Genomic DNA, 21,828 nt, shown 5'->3' with positions numbered 1-21,828 from the left:
TCTCAGCAGGACCACACTGGACACAGGGAGAGCGAGGTGGGGTGGTGACCGACCAGGAGAACCATAGCTGTCTCCCTAATAAATATTGGTGGGAAACTCTTACACAAAATTTTAGCAAAGAGACTACCATAAGTTATTACCAGGATAATACACCCTAATCGGGGTGGATTAATACCAGGCAGGCAGGGATGGTTCAACATTAGGAAAAAACTCAACATAATGAAACATATCAGTAGTAAAACCAACAAAAATCATATGATCATTTCAAGAGAGAGTGAAAAAGTCTTTGATAAAAATGCAACATTCATTCCTATTAAAGACACTAGTTTAGGGATAAATGGAGTTTTCCTTAAATAATGAATAGTATCTATCTAAAACCATCAACAAATATTATGTTTGATGGGAATGAACTCAGAGCATTTCCAATACATTCTGGGGTGAAACAAGGATGCCAATGATTACTGTGACTATTCAGTCTAGTATTAGAAAAGGCTAGCAGTAGCAATAAGGGAAGAAAAAGAAATTGAAGGAATCAGAAGTAGCAGTAAGGAAGGAAAACTTTCATTTTTTGCAGATGAGAAGAGGGTATGCCTAGAAAAACCTGAGAAAATCATCTTAAAACTGTGAAACAATTCACAATTTCAGCAAAGTAGCAGGAGAGAAAATAAACCCACACAAATCATCAGCATTTCTATATATGAACAACAAAGCCCAAGAGTGAGAGATAGAAGGAGAAATTCCATTTAAAGTAACTAGACAACATTAAGTTCTCTGAAACTTAATGAACATAATTATAAAGGTCTCATCCAAATAGAGTCAGATCTAAATAATTGGGGAAAATGTTAGATGCCCACAGTGCAGTTGAACTAACATAATAAAAATGACAATTCTATCCAAATAACATTACTTATTCAGTGCCATACCAATCACACTTCCAAATAATTCCTTTACCGAGCTAGAAAAAAATAGTCCCAAAATTCATCTGAAGCACCAAAAGAGCAAGAATAGCAAGGGGACTGATGAAATAACATATAAAGGAAGGTGACCTAGCTCTCCCAGATTTCAAACTATACTATAAAGCAGCAGGCATCAAAACTGCCTGGTACTAGTTAAGAAATAGAGGGATGGATCAGTGCATTAGGATAGGTTCAAAAGAAACTGCAGTAAATGACTACAACAATCTACTATTTGACAAACTCAGTACTGGACAAAAATTGTTGTGAAAAACTGGAAATAGTATGACAAAACCGAGGTATAGATCCACATCTCACAGTAAAGCTGGAGAAGATATGTGTAAACTGGTCCAAGGATTCAAGGAACTAACTGGGTATCATGCCAAGAAAGTGATTTAAATGTCCAGAGAGAAGACTGTTGTGCATATACAACAAAGTATGTTGCAAGAAGAAAGACACACTCAGGGGTTTCAGGCAAATGTACCCTGGGGATGAGGAATCTGTGAGGGAAGAGTCATTGACTATCTTAAGCTTGTCCTGGAAGGTAGAATCTCAATTTCTCCCACGTCCCATGTCCCCCAACTCTTGGGATACATTTTCCCTGACACTTTCATGGACTGATAATTGACTTCTCCTTTACCAATACCCTGAAGAGAGGATAATGTAACCCTCTGGCTACATAGCAGAGCAGTGGGTTCTGGGCCCCCTCCCAGTGTTCCCAGAGACCCACTGGGTCTTCACCTTCTGCTCCCATTTGTGAGCTCTGGGGAGGCATCATATCCCCTTATTCATCCCACAGATTCAGCATAGGAATAATAAAATACCAAAAGAAAAACCCCTTGAACTGCCATACTATTAGGGAAGAATGTTGGATTAAAAGGATCAGTTTTTTAACTTATTGACTCGGAATTCAGGAAAACCCTAAGCATCATTTTTCTAGGAAAAAAATTCCCTATTTGAGAAGAAATCGGGGGAAAAATGGAAAGTAGTCAGACAGAAACTAGGCTTTAGATCAACATCATAAACCCTTTTCAACAACCAACTCAAAATGGATCCATGATAGACATGATAGAAATGGGCAGGAAGTAAATTCTGAACAAGCAAAGAAAGCTGAGAGTTAATAATAAAACATAGAGTAGAAAATGTTGATTTCATAAAATTTCCCACAACCAAAAGTAGCTCATATGCAAGAACTGGAAATAAAGGCAATCATGTTGCTTTACTTCATGTCCAGCAAAATGGGAAAGATGACAAAATGTGCAAATGTCAAAGTTGGAAGAGTTGAGTGAAGATGGGCAGCCTAGTACATTATGGGTGGAGCTGTAAACTAGTCCAAGGATTCAAGAAAGTAACTGGGTATCATGCCAAGAAACTGATTTAAATTACACCCCCCTCCCCTTTTTTGACATACCACCCTTCCTCCCCCAAAGAAAAGATTAGTTTTGTTGGAGTGTTTAAGTTGCAATTATTTCATGGTTATTGCATGAAGTATGTTGGGTAAGACCTGAGTCAGCAGCTCTTTTTTTAAAGGGATCAATAAGTACCAAAGGTAGTAAAACTAGTTGAGAGTAATCATATGTTAATATACAGTGTTGGCTTTTCTAATTTGTACTGTAATATCCTTACTTTCTATTTTAAGTCAATCTTTTTCTTAACTTAGATATTTTTCACACTTTTCTTTCTGATGCAGAGTTCAGGTTAACATTTTCCTGCATCTGGTATGTATGATGTTTGGATCCTTGTGACTTTTCCTTTGTACATTCATATGCTTTCATATGCTGTATTCTTCAAGCAATAAAATTCTGATGTGTTTTATAAAAAAATGATTTAAATGTCCAGAAAGAAGACTGTTGTGCATATACTAGAAAGTATGTTGCAAGAAGAAAGACACACTCAAACTAAATGTCTATAGGTCTATTAAAGGTCATGGGGCTAACACGCTTTTGCAATGGAAGCATAGTGGGGATTTTCAGCATCCTGAAAAAACTGCCCAAATTTACCCACTGGTAAACTGGAGTTTGGGTTAGGAATAGAGTTAGAACCAAATTTAGTGTGAATGCAGAAATAAATTCTTGACGGATGTGTTGGAAGCCTTGTCTTTCCAATCACCAGTACCTAAGTAAGACTGTTCAGACCATCAGAGCCTTAAAAGAAAATAAACCACACTAAAAGCCGGGGTCGAGGTAGAACTGAATTTGGGGGTAGGGTGGCCAATGAAATGAATTTAAGATTAGGAATAAGGTTGACACATATATACGGTTAGAGTCAGGAGACAAGAATTGCGATGGTTAGGATTAGGATTAGAAAACGGTCTAGAATGTCCAGGGAAGTAATGGGAAAAATGCAAAGGAAAGTAGCCTAGCTACACCAGAACTAAAATGATATTATAACACATCAGTCACCACAACTGTCTGGAACTGGCTAAGAAACAGAGAAGCAGATCAATGGGAGAGATTAGGTGCAAAAGAAACAGTGGTAAATGGCTGTGGTGATCAATGGTACAAAAACCCCATAGACTCAGATTTCTGGGATAAGAACTCACTATTTGATGATAAATGCAGGACAACTGCAAAATAGTCCCACAGAAACAAAGCATAGATAGCATCTCACACCCTATATCAAAAGAAGGTCAAAATGGGTATAGGATTTAGATCATGAAGGGTTGTGCCATAAACCAAGGAGTTAGGAGAACAAGGAATAGTCCATCTGTCAAATCTCTGGAACAGGGAGGAGTTTAGGACCAAGCAAGAGATGCAGAACATTATGAAATGAAAAATAACTAATTTTGATTACATTAAATTAAAAAAGAAATTCCACAAATAAAACCACTGTAACCAAGATGAAGGCTGGTAACTGAGTCAAATTTATAACAACTTCAGTTATTATCTATTTGATAAATGGCCAAATGATATGAACCGGCAATTTTCTGATGAAATCAATGTAGCTAAAGTTATATGAAACAATGCTCCAAATCACTATTGATTAGAGAAATGCAAATTAAAACAAATGTGAGATACCACATCATATCTATCAGATTGGCTAAAATGACTCATAAGGAAAATGACCAGTGATGGAGAGGATGGGGTACAAATGGTACAATAATGTACTGTTGGTAGAGTTGTCAACAAAGAGCAATTGAAAAGCAATAAAATTGTGCATACTCTGATCCAGCAATACCACTATTTAAAGCAAAAATATTTATAGCAGTTCTTTTTGTGGTGACAAAGAATTGGAAATTCATGGGATGCCTATCAATAGGGGAATGGATGAAGAAGTTATGGGATACGAATATGATGGAGGACTATTGTTCTATCAGAAATCATGAGCAGGTGGATTTCTAAAACGTCTGGCAAGACTTTCATGAACTGATGCTGAGTGAAATGAGCAGAACCAGGAGAACATTGTACATATTAAGAACAACATTGGTGATCAACTATGATGGACTCAGCTCCTCTCAGTACACTGATCAAGGACAATACTGAGAGATCTTTTTTTTAAATTTGTCTTTCTGACCATATGCAGTGGTAGTCATCACTCATTTTTAACCAGGTTTTGAGTTCTACATTTTTTCCCTCCCTCCCTTTCTTCTGCCCTCCCCAGGCAGAAAACAATCAAATATAGGTTCTACATGTGCAATTATGCTCAATCTAGATCCATATTAATCAAGTTGTGAAAGAAGCATCAAATCCATAAGGAAGAAAAAACATTTAGAGAGCAATTAATACTATAATACATGAGATGACTATTGAAAATTGAATATATTAAGCTTTGGCCTGCATTCATACTCTACAATTCCCTCTAGGGATATAGATGACATTTTCCATCATGTCTTTTAGAATTGTCTTTGATTATTGTGTTGCTGAAATGAACAAGGATATCAGAGTTGATCATCTCCCATGTTGTTGATTGTGTGTATAATGTTCTTCTTGGGGTATTGAGTGATGTTCAAGAAAGACTAAGTAACCTTTAGCGTGATGACTGCTGAGTCCATTTCATGGCTGCTTTCCACCTTCTTTTTTTCAGTTTTATTTATTGAAGGCAATGGGGTTAAGTGACCTCCCCATGTTTCTGAGGCCAGATTTGAACACAGGTCCTCCTGACTCTGAAACCAGTGCTCTATCCACTGCACCACCTAACTGCTCCTGCTTTCCACCTTTGATGTCCACCTGAACCACCTGACTCTCACCTGTGGCTCCAAGAAGCTCTAACATGTACAGTGGCCACACACCACAAAAATGTTTTGGCAGGTTAAAGGTATCTCAAAACTCTTCGGTGAGTTATGGGGTTGTCTCCCCCAAGCGTGTGAAGTCTTCCACTAGTGGAATGGGCATATGAAAACACTTCTTTCCAGTGGCCATGAAGGAAACTGAAGCAGGTGCTGGGGAGCATTTAGACCTTGGTGAGACATGGAAGATGCCAGTGTCATCCACTGCATCTAGAGCCATCATCAATTGTCTTGTCTGTCTTGCCACTGGATCATGATGACTTTGGAAGAGAGAGTGAGGCCGATGACTTCATCTTACTCTCCCTCATTTAAATTCAATTTACCCAGACATCAAAAGACATCACCTATACTTTACCTTCCTCAGAGTCCTGCAGGGACAGACAAGTGATGAAGCACCAAGTGTGGATATGGTGAGAGCTGTTACACAGGTGGTCTAGACCAGAAGGTCATTTCCCCATACTCAGAGTAGGAGAGGTATTCTGGAGCCCCCTGGATGAATGAGCAGCCCTTTAAAGGATCAAACTATTCACCTAATGATATGAAGACGGGGTGAGAAAAGGTGCCCTACACAATTTTGGGGTATCTGAGATGGAGAATACCATCTGTATACATAGAAAGCATTGTGGAGTTTGAACAAAGACCAAAGACAATTACCTTTAATTTTAAAGAAAACATTATCTTATTATGTAATTTTGCGATCTCTTATAATTTATTTTTCTTCCTTAAGGATATAATTTCTCTCTCATCACATTCAACTTAAATGAATGTATACCATGGAAACAGTGTAAAGACTAACAGACTGCCCTCTGTGAGGGGTGGGGTGATTGGGGGGAGGGAAAGGAGGTTAGGGGAAAAACTGTAAATTCAAAATAAGTCAATTATTTAATTTAAAAAAAAAAGAAACAAAAGGTGCCCTAAGAATTGTCTGCTTACCAAACCCTGGACTGATTACCATATCAGGAGGGAATCCCATAGTTCAGGCAATATACAAAAAAACTATATAGACTTCAACAAAGATTCCATTCACCACCAGGGCATGAAATGTGCACACGAACAGCTCTCTTGTTTCCAGAGATCTCAGCAGGTATCACATCCAAATAGCTGCCCTGAGTGAAAAAAGGCTGGCAAATGAAGGTCAAAATACTGAAGTCAGATTTAGATACACATTTTTCTGGATTGGCTGCAGCAAAGCTAGGATAAGTTTTGCAACACAAACTGATGGAATCAACATACTTGAATGCCTATCAAAATGAGTGAATGACAGGCTCATGACAATGAGATTGCCACTTCCAGGAAAATGCCAGGCCACCATCATCAGTGTCTATTCTCCCACCATGATGAACTCTGATGAAGTCAAAGAAAATTTTTTTAAAACCCAGAGACTCTTATCATCAATGTACAAACAGAGTTTAAAGCTTATAATTCTAGGTGACTTTCATGTTAGAGTAGGCTCAGACTTCCAGCCATGGCAGGGAGTCCTTAGGAGAAATGGAGCTGGAAACATCAAGAGCAATGATCACCTGCTACTGAAGAGTTGCACATCTCATGACCTTCTCATCACATACATTATCTTCCATTTACCTAAATGCAATAAAACTTCCTGGATGCACCCTCCTCACAAACATTGGTATCTAATAGACTATGTGACTGTAAGGAGAAGAGACAGACAGTATGTGAGAGTGACAAAGTACAGTACTGAGTGCTGGACTGATTGCAGATTCATCCTCTCTAAGCAAAATAGTCACATTCAACCAAAGCAGCAACCCTGAGGCACAATGATTACTAGAATTAATGCCAGGAGATTAAAGTGTCTCTCTGAGAGGGTAGAGTTTGTTGCTAACTTGGAGGGGAAACTGAGTCAACACATAGTTGGCAAGAATGGAACAGAAAAAGAGTGGGCAGCTTCCAGAGATTTGGTGTACAGCACTGCCCTGGCTCATCTGGGTCAGAACACTCAAGACCGGTTTGATGAAAATGATGCGGAAATACAGAAGCTCTTTTTTTTTTAGATTTTTTTGCAAGGCAATAGGGTTAACTGGCTTGGCCAAGGCCACACAACTAGGTAATTATTAAATGTCTGAGGCCGGACTTGAACTCAGGTACTCCTGACTCCAAAGCCAGTGCTCTATCCACTGTGCCATCTAGCCACCCCCAATACAGAAGCTCTTAAATGAAAAACAGCTCCACAGGTTTTCCATCAGGATAGCTCATCAGCAGGATAGCACTTAATTCCATCAAAAGTAAAGTATAAGCAAAGCTTAGAGAGCAGCAAGACTCTTGGCTCAGTAAGAAGGCAGATGAAATTCAGTTTTATGCAGACAGTAATAAACCAAAGTGATTTTATGATGCCCTGAATGTTATTGATAGCCAAAAACCCACAGTGCATCTCAGCTGCTCAGTGCTGATGGACCCACATTGATCAATGGTAGGGACGTGATCCTAGACAGATGGGTGGAACACTTACATAGTGGGTTTCACAGAACATCATCAAGCAATGCAGAAGCCCTGTTTACCTCAAGTTGCACTCCATCTGCCCCAGCTGAAGTTTTCACTGAAGAAGAGATTTTGAATGCCATTAGGCTCCTTTCAACTGGAAAAGAACCTGGTGCCGATTCTATTCCAGGTGAGATCTACTAGGTGGGGTGTCCATTGCTCATCCAAAAGCTGACTGAAATTTTCCAGGCATGAAGTTATCCCCCAAGATTCAAGTATGCCCCCATCATCCGTCTCTGTAAAGGCAAAGAGAATAGATTGCCCTATGATAAACACAGGAGAGTATCTATTTTACTTGTTATTGGACAGACTCTTGCCAGAATCCTTCTCAATAGACTGATCCTTCCCCTGGAAGATGGCAACCTCCCTGAAAGTCAATGCCGCTTCAGAAAGGTTTGAATAATAGATATGGTGATTGCTGCTTGACAACTTCTGGACAAATGCCAAGAACAGAGCAGATCTGTAAATACAGCATTTATAGATCTGCCCGAAGCCTTTAATACTGTCAGTCATGAGGGTTTATGGAAAATTATGTCAAAATTTGGGTACCTGGAGAAGTTTATCAGTATTGTCCTTCAGTTCCATGATGGCATGAATGCCCTGGTTCTGGAGAGTGGACAATGCTCTTGAGATTTCCCAGTCACTAAAGGAGAGAAATAAGGCTGTGCCCTTGCTCCCATACCTTTTAGCATGATGTTTTCAGCTATATTATCAAATGCCTTCACTAAGGATGAACATGGCCTCAAGGTCAGGTTCCACACTGATGATAAATTCAAGCAAATAGAAGCCAAGACAAAAGTGAATGGAGTGTTGGTGCACGATCTTCCTTTTGCAGATGAGTGTACGCTCAGTGTAGTCTCTGAAGTTAAGATGAAACAAAGAATTGGATCGATTCTCTGCTGCTTGTACTAATTTTAACAATGAACCCCCAGCCAGCACCACACCTTCCATATGTGGAACCATCGATGACAGCAAATAGAGAAGTTCTGAGCACTGTGGACAAGTTCACTCACCTTGGCAGTGTCCTTTCCAGGGATTTACACATTGACAATGAGGTACACAGAACACAGAATGCCCAGGCTGGTGTTATTGGACTCTGTCACAGATTTGACAGGCTTGAAGAAAATGAGAGGAGACACAGCAGTTGAGAAAAGAGTAAGTTTCAAGCCCTTGGAGGCTGAAGAACCCATGAGCTGCCACTCTTGGCTGAGCACCTGGGATCCTCAAACTGCAGGCCTGGTGTTATTTTCTATCACCTAGTCATAAAAGACTTCCACCTTCACCCATAAATCCAGGAATCCAGGGGCCCAGGAATTCAGGATCCTTTCTCCCCATGCCCCTGGGTCAGTGGGAATCCCCACCCTTTTCTCCTCTTGGAGAGACAAAACCAATTCCAAACAAGGCAAACCTCCAAATGGCAGAAAGTCATGGGGATCCCTTTTTTCCTAGGCCATTTATCTTCTAAAAGCCCCACTACTTCATGTCCAGGGGACCTGTGCTTGGTGGTCCCATGGGAAAAGTGGAGGGAATTTGGGCAATGGGCATTCTAGGGCAGTGGGGGGGCAATGCCTAGTAGGCATGACAGCTAGGTTCATGTGCCTGGTGGTTACCAGGCACCACTTGCCCCAATTTCAACCTGGCAGCACCAAACACTGGCAGGGACCAGTGGGGAGCAAGCCTGGGAAGCATGGCATGATGACATCCCCAGAATACAGGGGGCAACCCTGGAACCTAAGAGGGCTGTTATCCCTCCAGGTGTGATTAACCACACCTGTTTCTTACCTGTCCACCCCTTCACGGGTGTTGTTCCCTCTGCATTTACCTCTCCACACATGAGCCTTGGACTAGAGAAGTTGATTTCAGACCTTTTAGCTTTAAACCCACTTGAGGTTGGTGAGATCACTAAGTGAAATAGTAGAATAGATAGTGTGCCTTGATCTGCAGGCAGCCTCTGTCTCTCTTTGGATGTGGATGGCATTTTACATCACAAGTCTTTTTTTTTTTTGAAGGTTAATTATTTGTGGCAATGTGACTTGCCCGAGGTCACAAAACTAGGCAATTATTAATTGTCTGAGGCTGGGTTTGAACTCAGATCTTCCTGACTCCAGGCCTGCTGCTCTATCCACTGCACAAGTCTTTTCGAAGTGACTTGGATCATTGTATTCCTGAGAAGTGTTAAAAAGATGATCGTCTTATAGAGTCCTTTGCTCTCAGTCATTCAGACTTTGTATTTCCAATTTTTTTTTTGCTTCAAGGATTCACTGAGATGAAGAGTTATGAAAGGATATGAATAAAAAAATACTCAAAAATTATTTCTTTCTTTTATGAGTTTAGACTCCCTGGGGAGCTACATTTCATTCCTCCTCCTTAGAAAACTTTAAGCCAATGTGAGATAACCACTTCGTTTGAATTGTCAGATTGCATTTCCTGTTATTGGTTGGGCTAAAGGAACACTGAGGTCTCTTTGAATTGTCCCATGAACCGGAGACTCGCTCTAAACTATCAGAGACTTTTGAGCCTTCTGAGTCTTAACTCTTCCAATGGCTTGTCCTTAGTCTCTGCTACTCTTCTTTCTTTTAAAGGGACATACAAGGAAAGATGGAATCAGAGCTTTTCCCCTTCACTAGACTGGGATGCCCACCAGTCCACTCTTATGGGTCATGAGTATTGGTATGGGAGCTTTGCTGAGACCTAAAAGTCAGTTTTGCAAAAGCAGAAATGGGGAGATGATTACTTTCTCTGGGAGAAAAAAATGGAGATGGGTCAGCATTAGAAAAGAGGCAAAAAGGGTGGCTAGGTGGTGCAGTAAATAGAGCACCGGCCCTGGAGTCAGGAGTACCTGAGTTCAAATCTAACCCCAGACACTTAATAATTACCTAGCTATGTGGCCTTGAGCAAGCCACTTAACCCCATTTCCTTGAAAAAAAAACCCTAAAAAAGAGGCAAAAGGTTATATTTTATCAGTCTTTTCCCACATGTATTGAAATAATCATGTGGTTTCTGTTGGGTTTGTTATATATCTGTTCAATTGTGTTGACTGTTTTCATTATATAAAATCATTCCTGCCTGATAGTTATGTATTATCCTAATAATAACAACCTGTAATCTCTTTGCTCAAATTTTATTTAATATTTTTGCATCACTGTTCCTTAGGGAGATTGGTCTACAATTTGTTTTGGTTCTTCCTGTTTTAGGCATCATCTCTATACTCCTGTCATCAAAAGAATTTAGCAGAACTCCTTCTCATATTTGTTTTTTAAATAGTTGGAATTGAAATGAATTGTTCCTTAACTTTTTGGGAGAATTCACTTATAAAGCCACCTGAACCTAGAGCCTTTTCCTTAGGGAGTTTAATGATTTCTTTATTTGCTTTTTTTTGAAAGGGGGTTATTGAAGTATATTATTTCCTTTTCTGTTAATTTAGACCATTTATATTTTTGCAAATATTCAACCATTTCACTCAGGTTATCAAATTTATTGATATGCAGTTGGGCAAAATGGCTTCAAATTATTTTTTTATTTCCTCCTCAATGGTAGTTTCTTCATCCTTTTCATTTTTTAATATTGGTAACTTTTTTCATCACATTAACCAAAGGTTTATTGATTTGACTGACTTTTCATAAAACCAATTCTTTGTTTGATTTATTAGGTCAATGAATTTCTTGCATTTAATTTCTGAGTTTCTCCCTTGAATTTCAGAATTTCTCATTTGGTATTTAATTGGGGATCTGTAATTTATTCCTTTTCCAGCCTTTTTGGTTGCATGCCCAATCCATTTATCTCCTTCACTATTTTATTCAAGTAAGCATTTAGAAATTGAAAGTTTTTCTAAAGGCTGTTTTGGCTGCATCCCTTAAATTTTGGTCTGATATCCCATTGTTCTCATTTTCTTGCATGAATAGATTATTTCTTTTAAAAAAAAATTATTTATTTGAGGCAATAGGTTCCTTTTCAACTACTTGTTGGGTTAGAGGACAACTGAGGACTCTTTGACTTATCCCATTCTAAAATATCTTGGTATCCTAGATAATGAAGAGCCAGCCTTTGCCTGAAGACCTGGAAGTCACAGTGGGACCAGGTCAGCAGATCTTTGACCCAGAAGTGGAGGAGGAAATTGGGCCAGAGACAGCCTTGAGCTAAGAGGGGAACAAATTGGAAAATGCTAAGTGTGAGGGAGAATCTGAGGGAAAACTTGGAACTGTTGTCTTTCCCTGGGACCAGACTGAAGCTGCTAGGAGCCAAGATCATGCCAACAGACCTTCTGGAGTAGAGAACTGGGCCATTAGGTGGAGCAAGTTGCCCTGTGCAGCCTGGGAGGAGATTCTGGCTGGAGGTGGGGAACCTGGCTGGGGGTGGGGATTCTGTGGGAAAAGAAGAGCATTGGACCTGAAAATCCTCCCTGACAACAAGCACTGAGAAGTTGGATGTGTGCCAATGGGCATCCAGGGGCCACATCTGCCTGCAAGGTGGCAGCCTGGCCCTGGCATGGGGCTCTGTGGCCTCTGGGGCCCCAGTGGATACAATGTTGCAGCCCCTCCCTCAGCCCATTCACCTGGCTGCCCCCTCCCAGGGCAGGACTCCACGTGGCCCAGGGGGACAGGTGAGGCTAGCCTGGGGGCTCGGGGCAGGGCTTCATGGAGCAGGAGGGGGCAGGTGGTGATGGACAGCTTTCAGGTGGGCAAAAGTGCCTGGACCCTCCATCTAGTCAAGAACTGCCTTGTGTCAAACCATAACCCCACCCTGGGAAACACCACACCTACATGATGGTGGAGCCTGGGGCAGTGAGGATTGCCCCAGTCAGTGGCCAGACTTCATGTGCTTGGGGGAGGGTTTCCTCTGCATCTACGCTGTGGAATGACATCAAGTGGTTCGTGGACAAGAACATCTTCCAGGAGGAGCTGTGGAGGGTAAATGGCAGTGACAGCATTCCGTTAGTCCTGGTGGCCAAGAAGACTGACATGACCAAATGCTCAGTGACATGGAGCCTGGGCAAAAGAGCGGGCAAGTTCTTGAGAGTGCCCTTCGTGGAGACCTGCCCACAACTGTGAAACAGGCCTCCCAGGAGCTGGTTTGGGAGATCTGGAGGGTGTCACAGATGACTGGGGGACACGTCTGGGCAGGGCTCCTCAACAACACCCCAGACAAGACCTTCTGGGCCTCCCCAGGGCCTCCCCTGAGCTAGGCACAACTAGGGCTGCGGGTCCAAGCTCTGCACGATCATGTGAGCCTATGCCTTGCTCCCCTGGTCCTGCCCCCATCCTCCAGCCCACTCCTCTGGATCTAGGCACTGTTGGGCTTCACCAGGATGTCTCTAGGAACCTCATGGGAACTAGTCATCATTTCTCCCTCTAGCGCTTGGAATTTTTGATTTTTTTTTCCTTGGAGAAGAGATGTTTACCTCACTGCCTTGGCATCCCCACCAGGCCAAAGACTCCATCCTCCTGCTCCTGTCTAAGGCCTCCCTTGACTGCTCAGGCCCCAGAGGCAGTGGACCTCTGGCCACTTTTGCTCTCATCTGGCTCTGTGGCCTTCCCACCTGAGGGGGCTGGGGCTTGGGGGGGCTTTTCTTTTTGTACTTTCCCTACTATACAAAATCATGGTCCCCCAATAGAGACCCTGACTCTGGAGAACAGTGCCATCATGAATGATTCTCCCTCCTGCCCCTGGGCTTGGGGTATTTGTTGTCTCAGGCCAGTCAAAAGCCCTAGGGTAGACAAGAAGCCCTTGTCTGGGGTATTGGTGAGGAGCCCTGTCCAGTCCTGGCCCCGAGTCAGCGTCCCCAGTATCAAACCAAGGGTGTGTGTGTGTGTGTGTGTGTGTGTGTGTGTGTGTGTGTGTGTGTGTGTGTCCACCCTTGCCTAGAGTAGCATTTCAACCCTGGGGGGGATGGAGGGGGTAGGGGTTAGAAGGGCCCTGTTTCCTGTAGGTGGGAGACATGGGAAATAAGTGACTTGCCCAAGGCCACAAGGCTAGTCAGATGGGTACTGGGATCTCCTCACCCCAGGTGAGCTCTCTATCCCCATCAGCCCCAGTTGCCCCTGATTGTTCTGTCTTGCTGTATCTGCTTCACAGTCGGTTACATTTCTCATTCTGGCCTTTTTCAGGAATAAAGGCTGTTGGGTCATTTCTGTATTGGTGTTTCTCAGGGGGCACAGTGCTTGGGCAGGAGTAACATGAGGGCAGTATAGACTGAGGGAGAGAATTGACTCCAGGGGGGCTGGCTATGAATGTCCTTGGCAGAGACTGGCACAGCTGCAAGTCAGGTGGGGTCTGGCTACACAGGAGCCTTTTCACCTGGGCATGCCTGAGCCTCCCTGGGAACCCTGGTGAAGAGGGCAGGTGGGGCATACTCCTGATTCAGCTGAAGATTGGGGGTGGGGGAGACAGAATGAATGCAGCCTACAGGAACTTCCACGACTCTGCTTAGCAGTCGGTTACATTTCTCATTCTGGGCTTTATCAGAAATAAAAGCTGTTAGGTTGTTTCTATGTTGGTTTTTCACTGGGCAGAGTGCTTGGGCCGGAGTAATATGAGGGCAGTCTGGCCTGGGGGAGAGACTGGGGCTTGGAAGTTAGGAAATGGGGATTTTAGGTGTGGGACTCCAGGTCTCAATTTCCTCATCAGAGAGATGTTGGGGGGCGGGGCTTGGTCTGCATGGGCCCCCAGGTCCCTCCAAGCCCCAAGTTTGGAGGAGGGCACTGATCCCCATTCATCCATCTCTGACTCATTTGCCTGCCCCCCAACCCCCAATCCAGTGATTGTTGAAGGGCCAATCTTTGGGAATGGCTTCAGGATCCCCTGAATCCCTTGCAGCCCAGATGGCACAGCTGCAGGTCTTGGAGGGGGGATGTGTTCTCTGCCCTGTCCATGGACCAATGGGTCCTCCCTGTGTCCAGAGGCAGAGGGGTGTCAGCCCCCCCCACTGGGCCATTTCCAATCTGGACTTCTGTCCTTTCCAGGCAGTCTGGGAGCCAAACTTACCAAGGTCTGGCCAGACTTGGTTGGTTGTTTTTTTTAAAACAGCAGCCCAGGGGAGGGAGGGGTTTCCACTGTGTGACTAGGGCCTGTCCCTGGTGCTTGGGGACACCTTGAGAGGCTCCTGACTGCTCCAACTCCTCTAGCATTTCCCTCCCATTCTGAGGTCTGGCTCTTAATCATGAAAGCCTTGGACACGGAGTCTCAGGGTGGGGGAAGTCAATGTCTCCTTTGGGGTCTAGGGGCTGGGGGTTTCTGCAGGAGTCCAGTAAGAAGGATCACTCATGCTGCCCCATTGGGCTTCCTTCATGTAAAGCTTGGACTTTTCCTTTGCCTTCCCCCAATAACTGGAAAAAAATCAATCTTTTTTTAACAGCATTTTGTTCTTCTCCCAGAACTGTCCCTAGGGATTCACCTCCAAAGCCCTAGCACATGGGCAGCCTCAGCCTCCACTTCCAGGCTTCATACCTCTGGTTGCCATGTCCAGAGTTGAGGCTCCCAGGGAAAGGAGATGGCACCTGGACTGTGCTGTGACCCCATGTGGGTAGCCCCAGGTCAGCCGCAGGGCCAGGGGAGAGGGGCTGGGGGGTTCAACCCCAGCAAAATCCAGGGTTCAGGGACCTCAAGTTCTTGACAAGAGAATGGGCAGGGAAGACACCCAGGGTGTCTGGAGGGGAGGGACAAGAGGAGGAGGGAAGGGAGTTGGGGAGGAAGCAGCTCAGGAAGCAGGTCAGGGGTAAGGGGGAGGAATGAGATAAGATCAGAGGCTAAGGTAAGGCCAGAGAAGGGAACCAAGCTGTTCCTGCTACACAGCTGGTTAGTGGCTGTGGTAGGATTTGAACTCGGCTCTCTGAACAACACTCGCAAGAAGAAAAAGACTCCAGTCTAAAGGGGATTGGGACAGAAGGAGGGTGCTGCCGATGGCAAGAGTGGGAAGGGGCAGACGGTTTTAGGATTAAAGATGCGGGGAGGGGGGTGTCAGAAAAGCCAGAATGGCAGAGAGGGGCTGACCTGGTTAATGAACGGGAGACCCTCTGCATTCCAAGATGGACGCCAGGATGAGTTGGGGGCCTGGGGTCCAGAGGGGAGGAGATGAGGAGGAAGATAGAAGGTCCCAAAGAATAGGGCTGAGACTCACTGCTGGGTTTAGTGAGTCTTGGGGAGAGAAGGGCAAGCACCCCCCCATCAGAAGTAGGGTTTGGATGGCCCCAGCCATCCAGCGCCTCCTGGCTGGGAAAGGGGATCCCTCTGCTTCCTCCTCTGGACATCGAAGTGGGGGCTCTGGGGGCGTAGAAAGGTGCTTGCTCAGGCCACTTAGGGGACGGGGCTCCAAGAATGCCTGAACTTTTAGGGGAGACACTCCCTATAGACATCGTCGGAGTACGATGGTCCTCGAAAAGTCCTAGTGATGGGGGTGGGTTTCCCAAATGCCGTGGTGGCTGGGGATCTGGGATGGCAAGAGATGGGGGTGGGGAGGGGGCGGGCTTCCCAGGAGGCCTCGTGGTGTGGGGCGGGTCTTCCCCCACTATATGATTCCAGTGGGGGTGGAAAGTCTTCCAGTCTCTGCTTCTGAGTTCTTCATTCTGTGCCTCCGCCAGGCTTCTTCACCGAAAATTCCGAAAGGGTAAGTAGAGTTGAGTGGAGCAGGGTGGGTGAACCAAACGTGGGGAAGCAGTTAGTGGGTTAACCCCCCACCCATGTGTCAGAATTTGCATTAATGCCTGGAACGCGCAGGCATAGGGAGCTCGTCGGAAATCTTGGGGTCAGTCCTGAGTCCCAGGTTTGGGAAGGTCCCGGGGAAATATTCTCAGCCCCCTCAAAATCCGGGGTCGCTGAAGCAGGTGGGGAGCCAGGTGGGGACTGTCTTGGGGTCCGCGTGGGTAGGACATGGGGTCCGCATAACCCGAATTCAATCCTAGCTACTAATTAGACGGGCGAACCGAGGAGAACAACATCAGTGGGAGTGGCCGGGGTGATGTCAAAACCCGTGCACAGCAGCCCCGCACCCATGTGGGTTTACCTTTCCCTTTCTCCAGGACCCCTCAGGTGGGCAGCCGAGGTAGAGCCGAGATGCCCTACAAGCTTGTGATGCTGGGCAGCTCTGGTGCGGGCAAGAGCGCGCTGACCCTACGCCTGTTCCAGAACAGCTTCGTGGAGGAGTACAAGCCCACCGAGCCCGACATAGCTGGGGGGCTGCGAGGCAACTTGTCGCGCGGGAAGCTGTCGGTGGACCAAAGGCGCCGCTCGCTGATTGTGCTGGACACCTCGGGCAGCGAGGTGTACCGCCGCCTGCGTGAGGACTGCCTGCGCTGGGGCCATGGCTTCCTCCTTGTCTACGCTACCGACTGCATCAGGACTTTCGTGGATGTGAGCATCTTCTGGGACCAGCTGCAGAGGGTCAGGGGCACCAGCGGGGTGCCCGTGGTGCTGGTGGCCAACAAGGTGGACCAGCCCGGCAGGCTGGTGGGCTCAAACCCCGGCGAGGAGCTGGCCAGGAGCTTCGGGGTGCCTTACATGGAGACCTCGGCCAAGACCGGGCAGGGTGTGGAGCAGGCCTTCTCGGAGCTGGTCCAGGAGATCCGGAAGGGCCAGGTGAGCCAGGAGCGGATCTGCGGCTTGGGTCCTTGCACCATTCAATGAGCCTGCGCCAGCACCCAAGCCCAGCCCCTGCCTCCTTCTGTCTGTTCTTCTCTGGACTCCTGGGAAGGGGAGATTGTTGGTGGGACTCAACAGCGTCCAGCTAGGGGCCCGGGCATCCCTGTGCCAGCTTGGGAGCAGGTCCAAAGGGCCTTGTGCCAGTGTGAGCCATGGTGCAGGGATTGTGGGGCCTTGGACTTTGTCACAAAGTTACTTTTCTCGTTCTCAGGTTGATTACAAATAAAGATGTTATTGTGTTTCCAGGTGTGTCCCTCCTTGTTTGTCTGGAGCTGGTGTGCTGGGAGCAGGAAGAGCAGGGGGGCAGTGGGAGGGCCCCTGGGAGACAACCAGGCTGGGGAGGCAGGAAGGCAGGGGACTTTGTAACAGGGAGACCCTGGGCCTCAGTATCCTCAGCAGGGAGATGGGGAGTTGGTTTGAATGACCCCTGGAGTCCTACCCAACTAGGTCTAATTCAGAGACTAGGCTGAAAAACGTATGAACTCCTTGGTTCTCAGAATCTCAGTTTCCTGATTTGTAAAATGGGGGTGGTGGTACTTGACCTAGCCAGAGGTGAGGGCATGTCAGAAGAAAAACATACAGGCGAACACTGGGCATTTCTGCATAACCTGCCTGGCTTCCCCTTCACACTGGGCTGGCTTGGCTGCTTCAGTCCTCTGATCAGAGCCCTCCTCATCCTCATTGGCAGATCTCCTCCATCACTTCTAGTTGGGCCCTTGCTTAGCCTGGCACTCATTCTTTGCTGTGGACAGTAGCTGAACTGGTCTCTAAGAAAAGCCAACTCTGCAACCCCTCCCCTGACTCTGGGTCTCCTTCCCCTTTTCCTAGATGCCATGCCTCTACTCCTCGGTGGATCTCTGGTTCACTATTCACCTGCTGACTAAATTGTTAACTTTGTTATTTTTATTTATTGTGAGATGATCACAACACTCACTGGCATTTCTGTCTCCCAAATAGGCCCAAGCCTTTCCAGTTTCCAGATCTTTGATCTCGTCACCCTGGGAGGGGAATTCTATTCTCACTGCCACTTTACAGAGGAGGAAATGGAAGCTCCTAGGGACTTGCTAGAGTCACACTTCTTCCTTGGCAGCAGAAGCAGGCATGGTCCCCAGTTCTGTGGACCCCTACTCAGCAGACCCACACTTTGGCTTCTCCAGGGTCTCAGCATCAGAGCATTCTCTGGTCACTTCCAGCAGCTGAAGATAACCAGCTGAGTTGTCCCAGCCATTGGGACAGTAGCTATTTCGGAGAAGAGAGAAGCTGGAACCCTGGCCTCTCGGGCTTGGGGGCTCCCAGGGTGGGGTGGCAAGACAGGTCAGCACTCTGCTGTTCCAACAAGGCCTCAAGGGGCTGGGCCAGTCTGGGGCTAACCAGGCTCTGGAATTCCTGTCCATAGGTCCCTACTGGACTGGAGGTTCACTCCTTTGCAGCAAGTTTCTCTGATCCAGTTCCTGTAGCCAGGATACAGGGAACAACAGGTTCTTGTTTTCAGGGTCAAGAATCCTTGGCTGGGAGCTGCCCTGGGGCAGGAATAGAAGCCTTCGTGGAAAATGTCCTCCTCTCTCTAACCCCCCCCATTCTTCACTCTTGTTCCCTGGTCCTCAGAAGAGCCTCAGCCTTTCTCTGGTTTCTGAGCTGAGATGGGGGTCCAAGATGTGTAGGGGAGCCACCCTTCTACTGCATGCTAGGCTGGGTGCTTTGAAAGGGTCTCCCCCTTAAAAACTTGGGGCTGAGGATTGAGGGATACTCTCCAAAAGGAAGGGAATGCAGGCGGTGGGGAGGAACCTGAGAATAGGCCTGCTCCCCAACTGCCCCAGCCAGGGTACTCAAGTCTGTGCTCCCTAGCTCTACCCCACCTTTAAGAACCTACGGAGAAGTCTGATACATGCTTCTCCCCAGTTTCCTCTACAATATGCTGTTTACACCCTGTGGAGAGACCAGACCCCAAGGTTCCCAGGCTTGGCTGGGCCAGCCCAGGGAGGAGTCGAATCTGTATTCCTAAAGGCCAGGATGGAGTCTCCTCTGTAAGTCAGCTCATTGGGGCCTCAGGAGGCAGGTGTTAGAATCCCCATTATCCAGAGAAGGCAGGGCAGAGAGGGGGAAGGAGGGGTAAAAGGACTTGCCCAGGATCATACAGCTAGTGATGGACTAAGTCAGGATTAGAACTCAGGTCTTCCTTACTCAAAGCCCAGTGTGCTCTTTATAGAGAACCTCTCCCTCTTTCTTCCTTTGATCCCTGTCAGAGACAGGTCTAGTAGAGGTCCCACTGGGTGAAAAGGGAAGTTAAAAGGAATGCTCACAGGATGACTTTCTGAGCCAGCCCCCCACTCCTGTCCACCCTGCCCCCTTCACCTCCTTGGGGCCTCCCCCCTAAGTTGGGTAGAGCCCTCCCTTTGTATCTTGGGAGACTTTGGCATCTCTGCCTCCATTCTTCAGGATGTCTTCCAGGATCTTGCCCCTCCCAAGAACACATCCCCCAGAGAAAGCTTTCAAGTGGGTAAAGCGTTTAGAAGCAGGACAACCAAGTAAGTCAAGTCAGTTAGGAGGGACCTCAGAACACAGGATGGCAGAGCTGGGGGGGGTGAGGTCTCCTTGTCCAGGCCCTCCTTGAGTCTTCAGCAGTCAGCTCACCAGACTCCCCCACTCTGGTCCTGCCTGCCCACTCGCTTCTGCCAGACATGAACATCCTTTATTCTGGGACCCAGAATAAGCTTCTAGCCACCTCCCATAAGTGAAGCTCCCCCCAGCCCTACCACCATGGCCTGCACTGGGAAGGGATCTGTCCCCAACCAGGGGTGGCTGCTGATAAGTCACCAGGGCAGCTTGTTGATAAGTGTCTTTTTTTGTCTCATGCAGCCTCCCATTTGGAGGATGAATTCTGGGGAGGGGAGGGAGAGGCAGTCCTTGTAAGCCTAGTGCTCAGCTTGGCCCTCAACCAAGCTTCCCCTCCAGAGCAGAGAGGTGCTGAGTGAACCCCAATTTTTTATTGTCTACAGTTATTTTATTTTATTTTTAACTGTTTTTTGAATTTTACAATTTTTTCTCCACAATCTCACTTCCCTCACCCCATCCCCTGCAGAAGGCCATCTGTTAGTTTTTCCCTTGTTTCCATGGTATACATCCATCTCAGTTGAATGTCATGAGAGAGAAATCATATCCTTAAGGGAAAAAAAGTATAAGAGATAGCAAAATAACATAATAAGATAACTTTTTTAAAAAAAATTAAATGTAATAGTCTTTGCTTTAAACTTCACATGTCTTTCTCTGGATACAGATGGTATTCTCCATTGCAGATACCCCAAAATTGCCCCTGATTGTTGCACTGATGGAATGAGCAAGGCCATTAAGATTGATCAAGGAGGCGTGTGAGGCATGGCGCCTCCCGGTTTCGGATTTAGTGTTCCTTCTCACCTGGAACGCATTTCACTCTGAGGTTAATGAAGTCTCTGTGATGGGCAGCTATGGGCGGCCCGTGTCCATGCCCAGGGTCCCAGTGCCCGCCCGAGTGCAGCGTCCGGGCCCAGTGGATTTTTCCTTGCATTTTTCCTCATCCCTGCTCTCCATGAAGCAGTTTCTGGACTATAGGTTGTGAATGCATGTGAAAAGGCCTCATTTATGTTCTTGCTGCAGGAGTTGCCAGTGAGATTGGCAAATATAATGAAAGAACGAACACTGTCTTCTTCCAGACCATCTTCTAAGAACACCTTCAGTCCAATTGGTCCCGAGATGGTACATTCAGAGTCGACAGGAGCTCCGGTATCTGAAGGATAAAAGTGCTGAAGATGGTAAAGCTGTTTACAGACATTGTAATAAGAATCTGGAATCGACATAATGACGTCATTCCTACCATGGCTCAGGGTGTGACTGAATACAAGGAAAGCTTTGGTGTCAATCCAGTGACCAACCGGAGTGGACAATATTTTTTTGGATCATTTTTACATGAGTCGCCTTTCAATTAGAATGCTACTCAATCAGCACTCCTTACTGTTTGGTGGAAAAGGAAAAAGAAGTTCCAACTCACTGAAAACACATTGGAAGCATTAATCCAAATTGTAATGTGGAAGTTAGTAAAGATGGTTATGAAAATGCAAGGGTCTTCATGATTTCTATTATATTAATTCTCTAGAACTCGAACTTGAAGAATTACATGCAAAATCGCCAGGAAAACCCATGCCCCTGGTTCATGTATCATCACATCTCTATCACAAAGTGTTTGAACATGTCTGGTTCTCTGTGTTCATCAAGATCCTGTGAAATTTACACTGAATCTTCTGGAGGAAAATTTTTATTACTAAATGACTAGCAACCCTTAAACTATCCTCTAAAGTTTTTAGGAGATAGATTTTTACTCTGTAGTTATAATTTGTGTAGTGATCCTAATTATGGATTAAGAAGCAGTGTGACATAAGCATAGAAGGCCAGAATCAGAAAGACCTAGATTCATGGCTTGCCTTGACCCATACTAACAGTGTTTACCAAAGGTCAGTCACTTAACTTCTCCTTGCCTTAATTCTCTAAGATTGTAAG

At 45.8% G+C, this 21,828-nt stretch overlaps 2 pseudogenes; both read left to right on the top strand.

Moving 5' to 3' along the window:
* The first annotated feature begins 16,190 nt into the window (after positions 1-16,190).
* On the top strand, positions 16,191-17,544 carry LOC141515935 (GTPase NRas pseudogene; annotated as a pseudogene).
* Positions 17,545-20,821: 3,277 nt separating this feature from the next.
* LOC141517202 (pyruvate dehydrogenase (acetyl-transferring) kinase isozyme 1, mitochondrial pseudogene) lies at positions 20,822-21,555 on the top strand (annotated as a pseudogene).
* Positions 21,556-21,828: the final 273 nt, after the last annotated feature.

This window comes from Macrotis lagotis, chromosome 3 (assembly GCF_037893015.1).
Source record: "Macrotis lagotis isolate mMagLag1 chromosome 3, bilby.v1.9.chrom.fasta, whole genome shotgun sequence".
Classification (NCBI taxonomy): Eukaryota; Metazoa; Chordata; class Mammalia; order Peramelemorphia; family Peramelidae; genus Macrotis; species Macrotis lagotis.
This window is presented reverse-complemented; position numbering and strand designations above follow the sequence as displayed.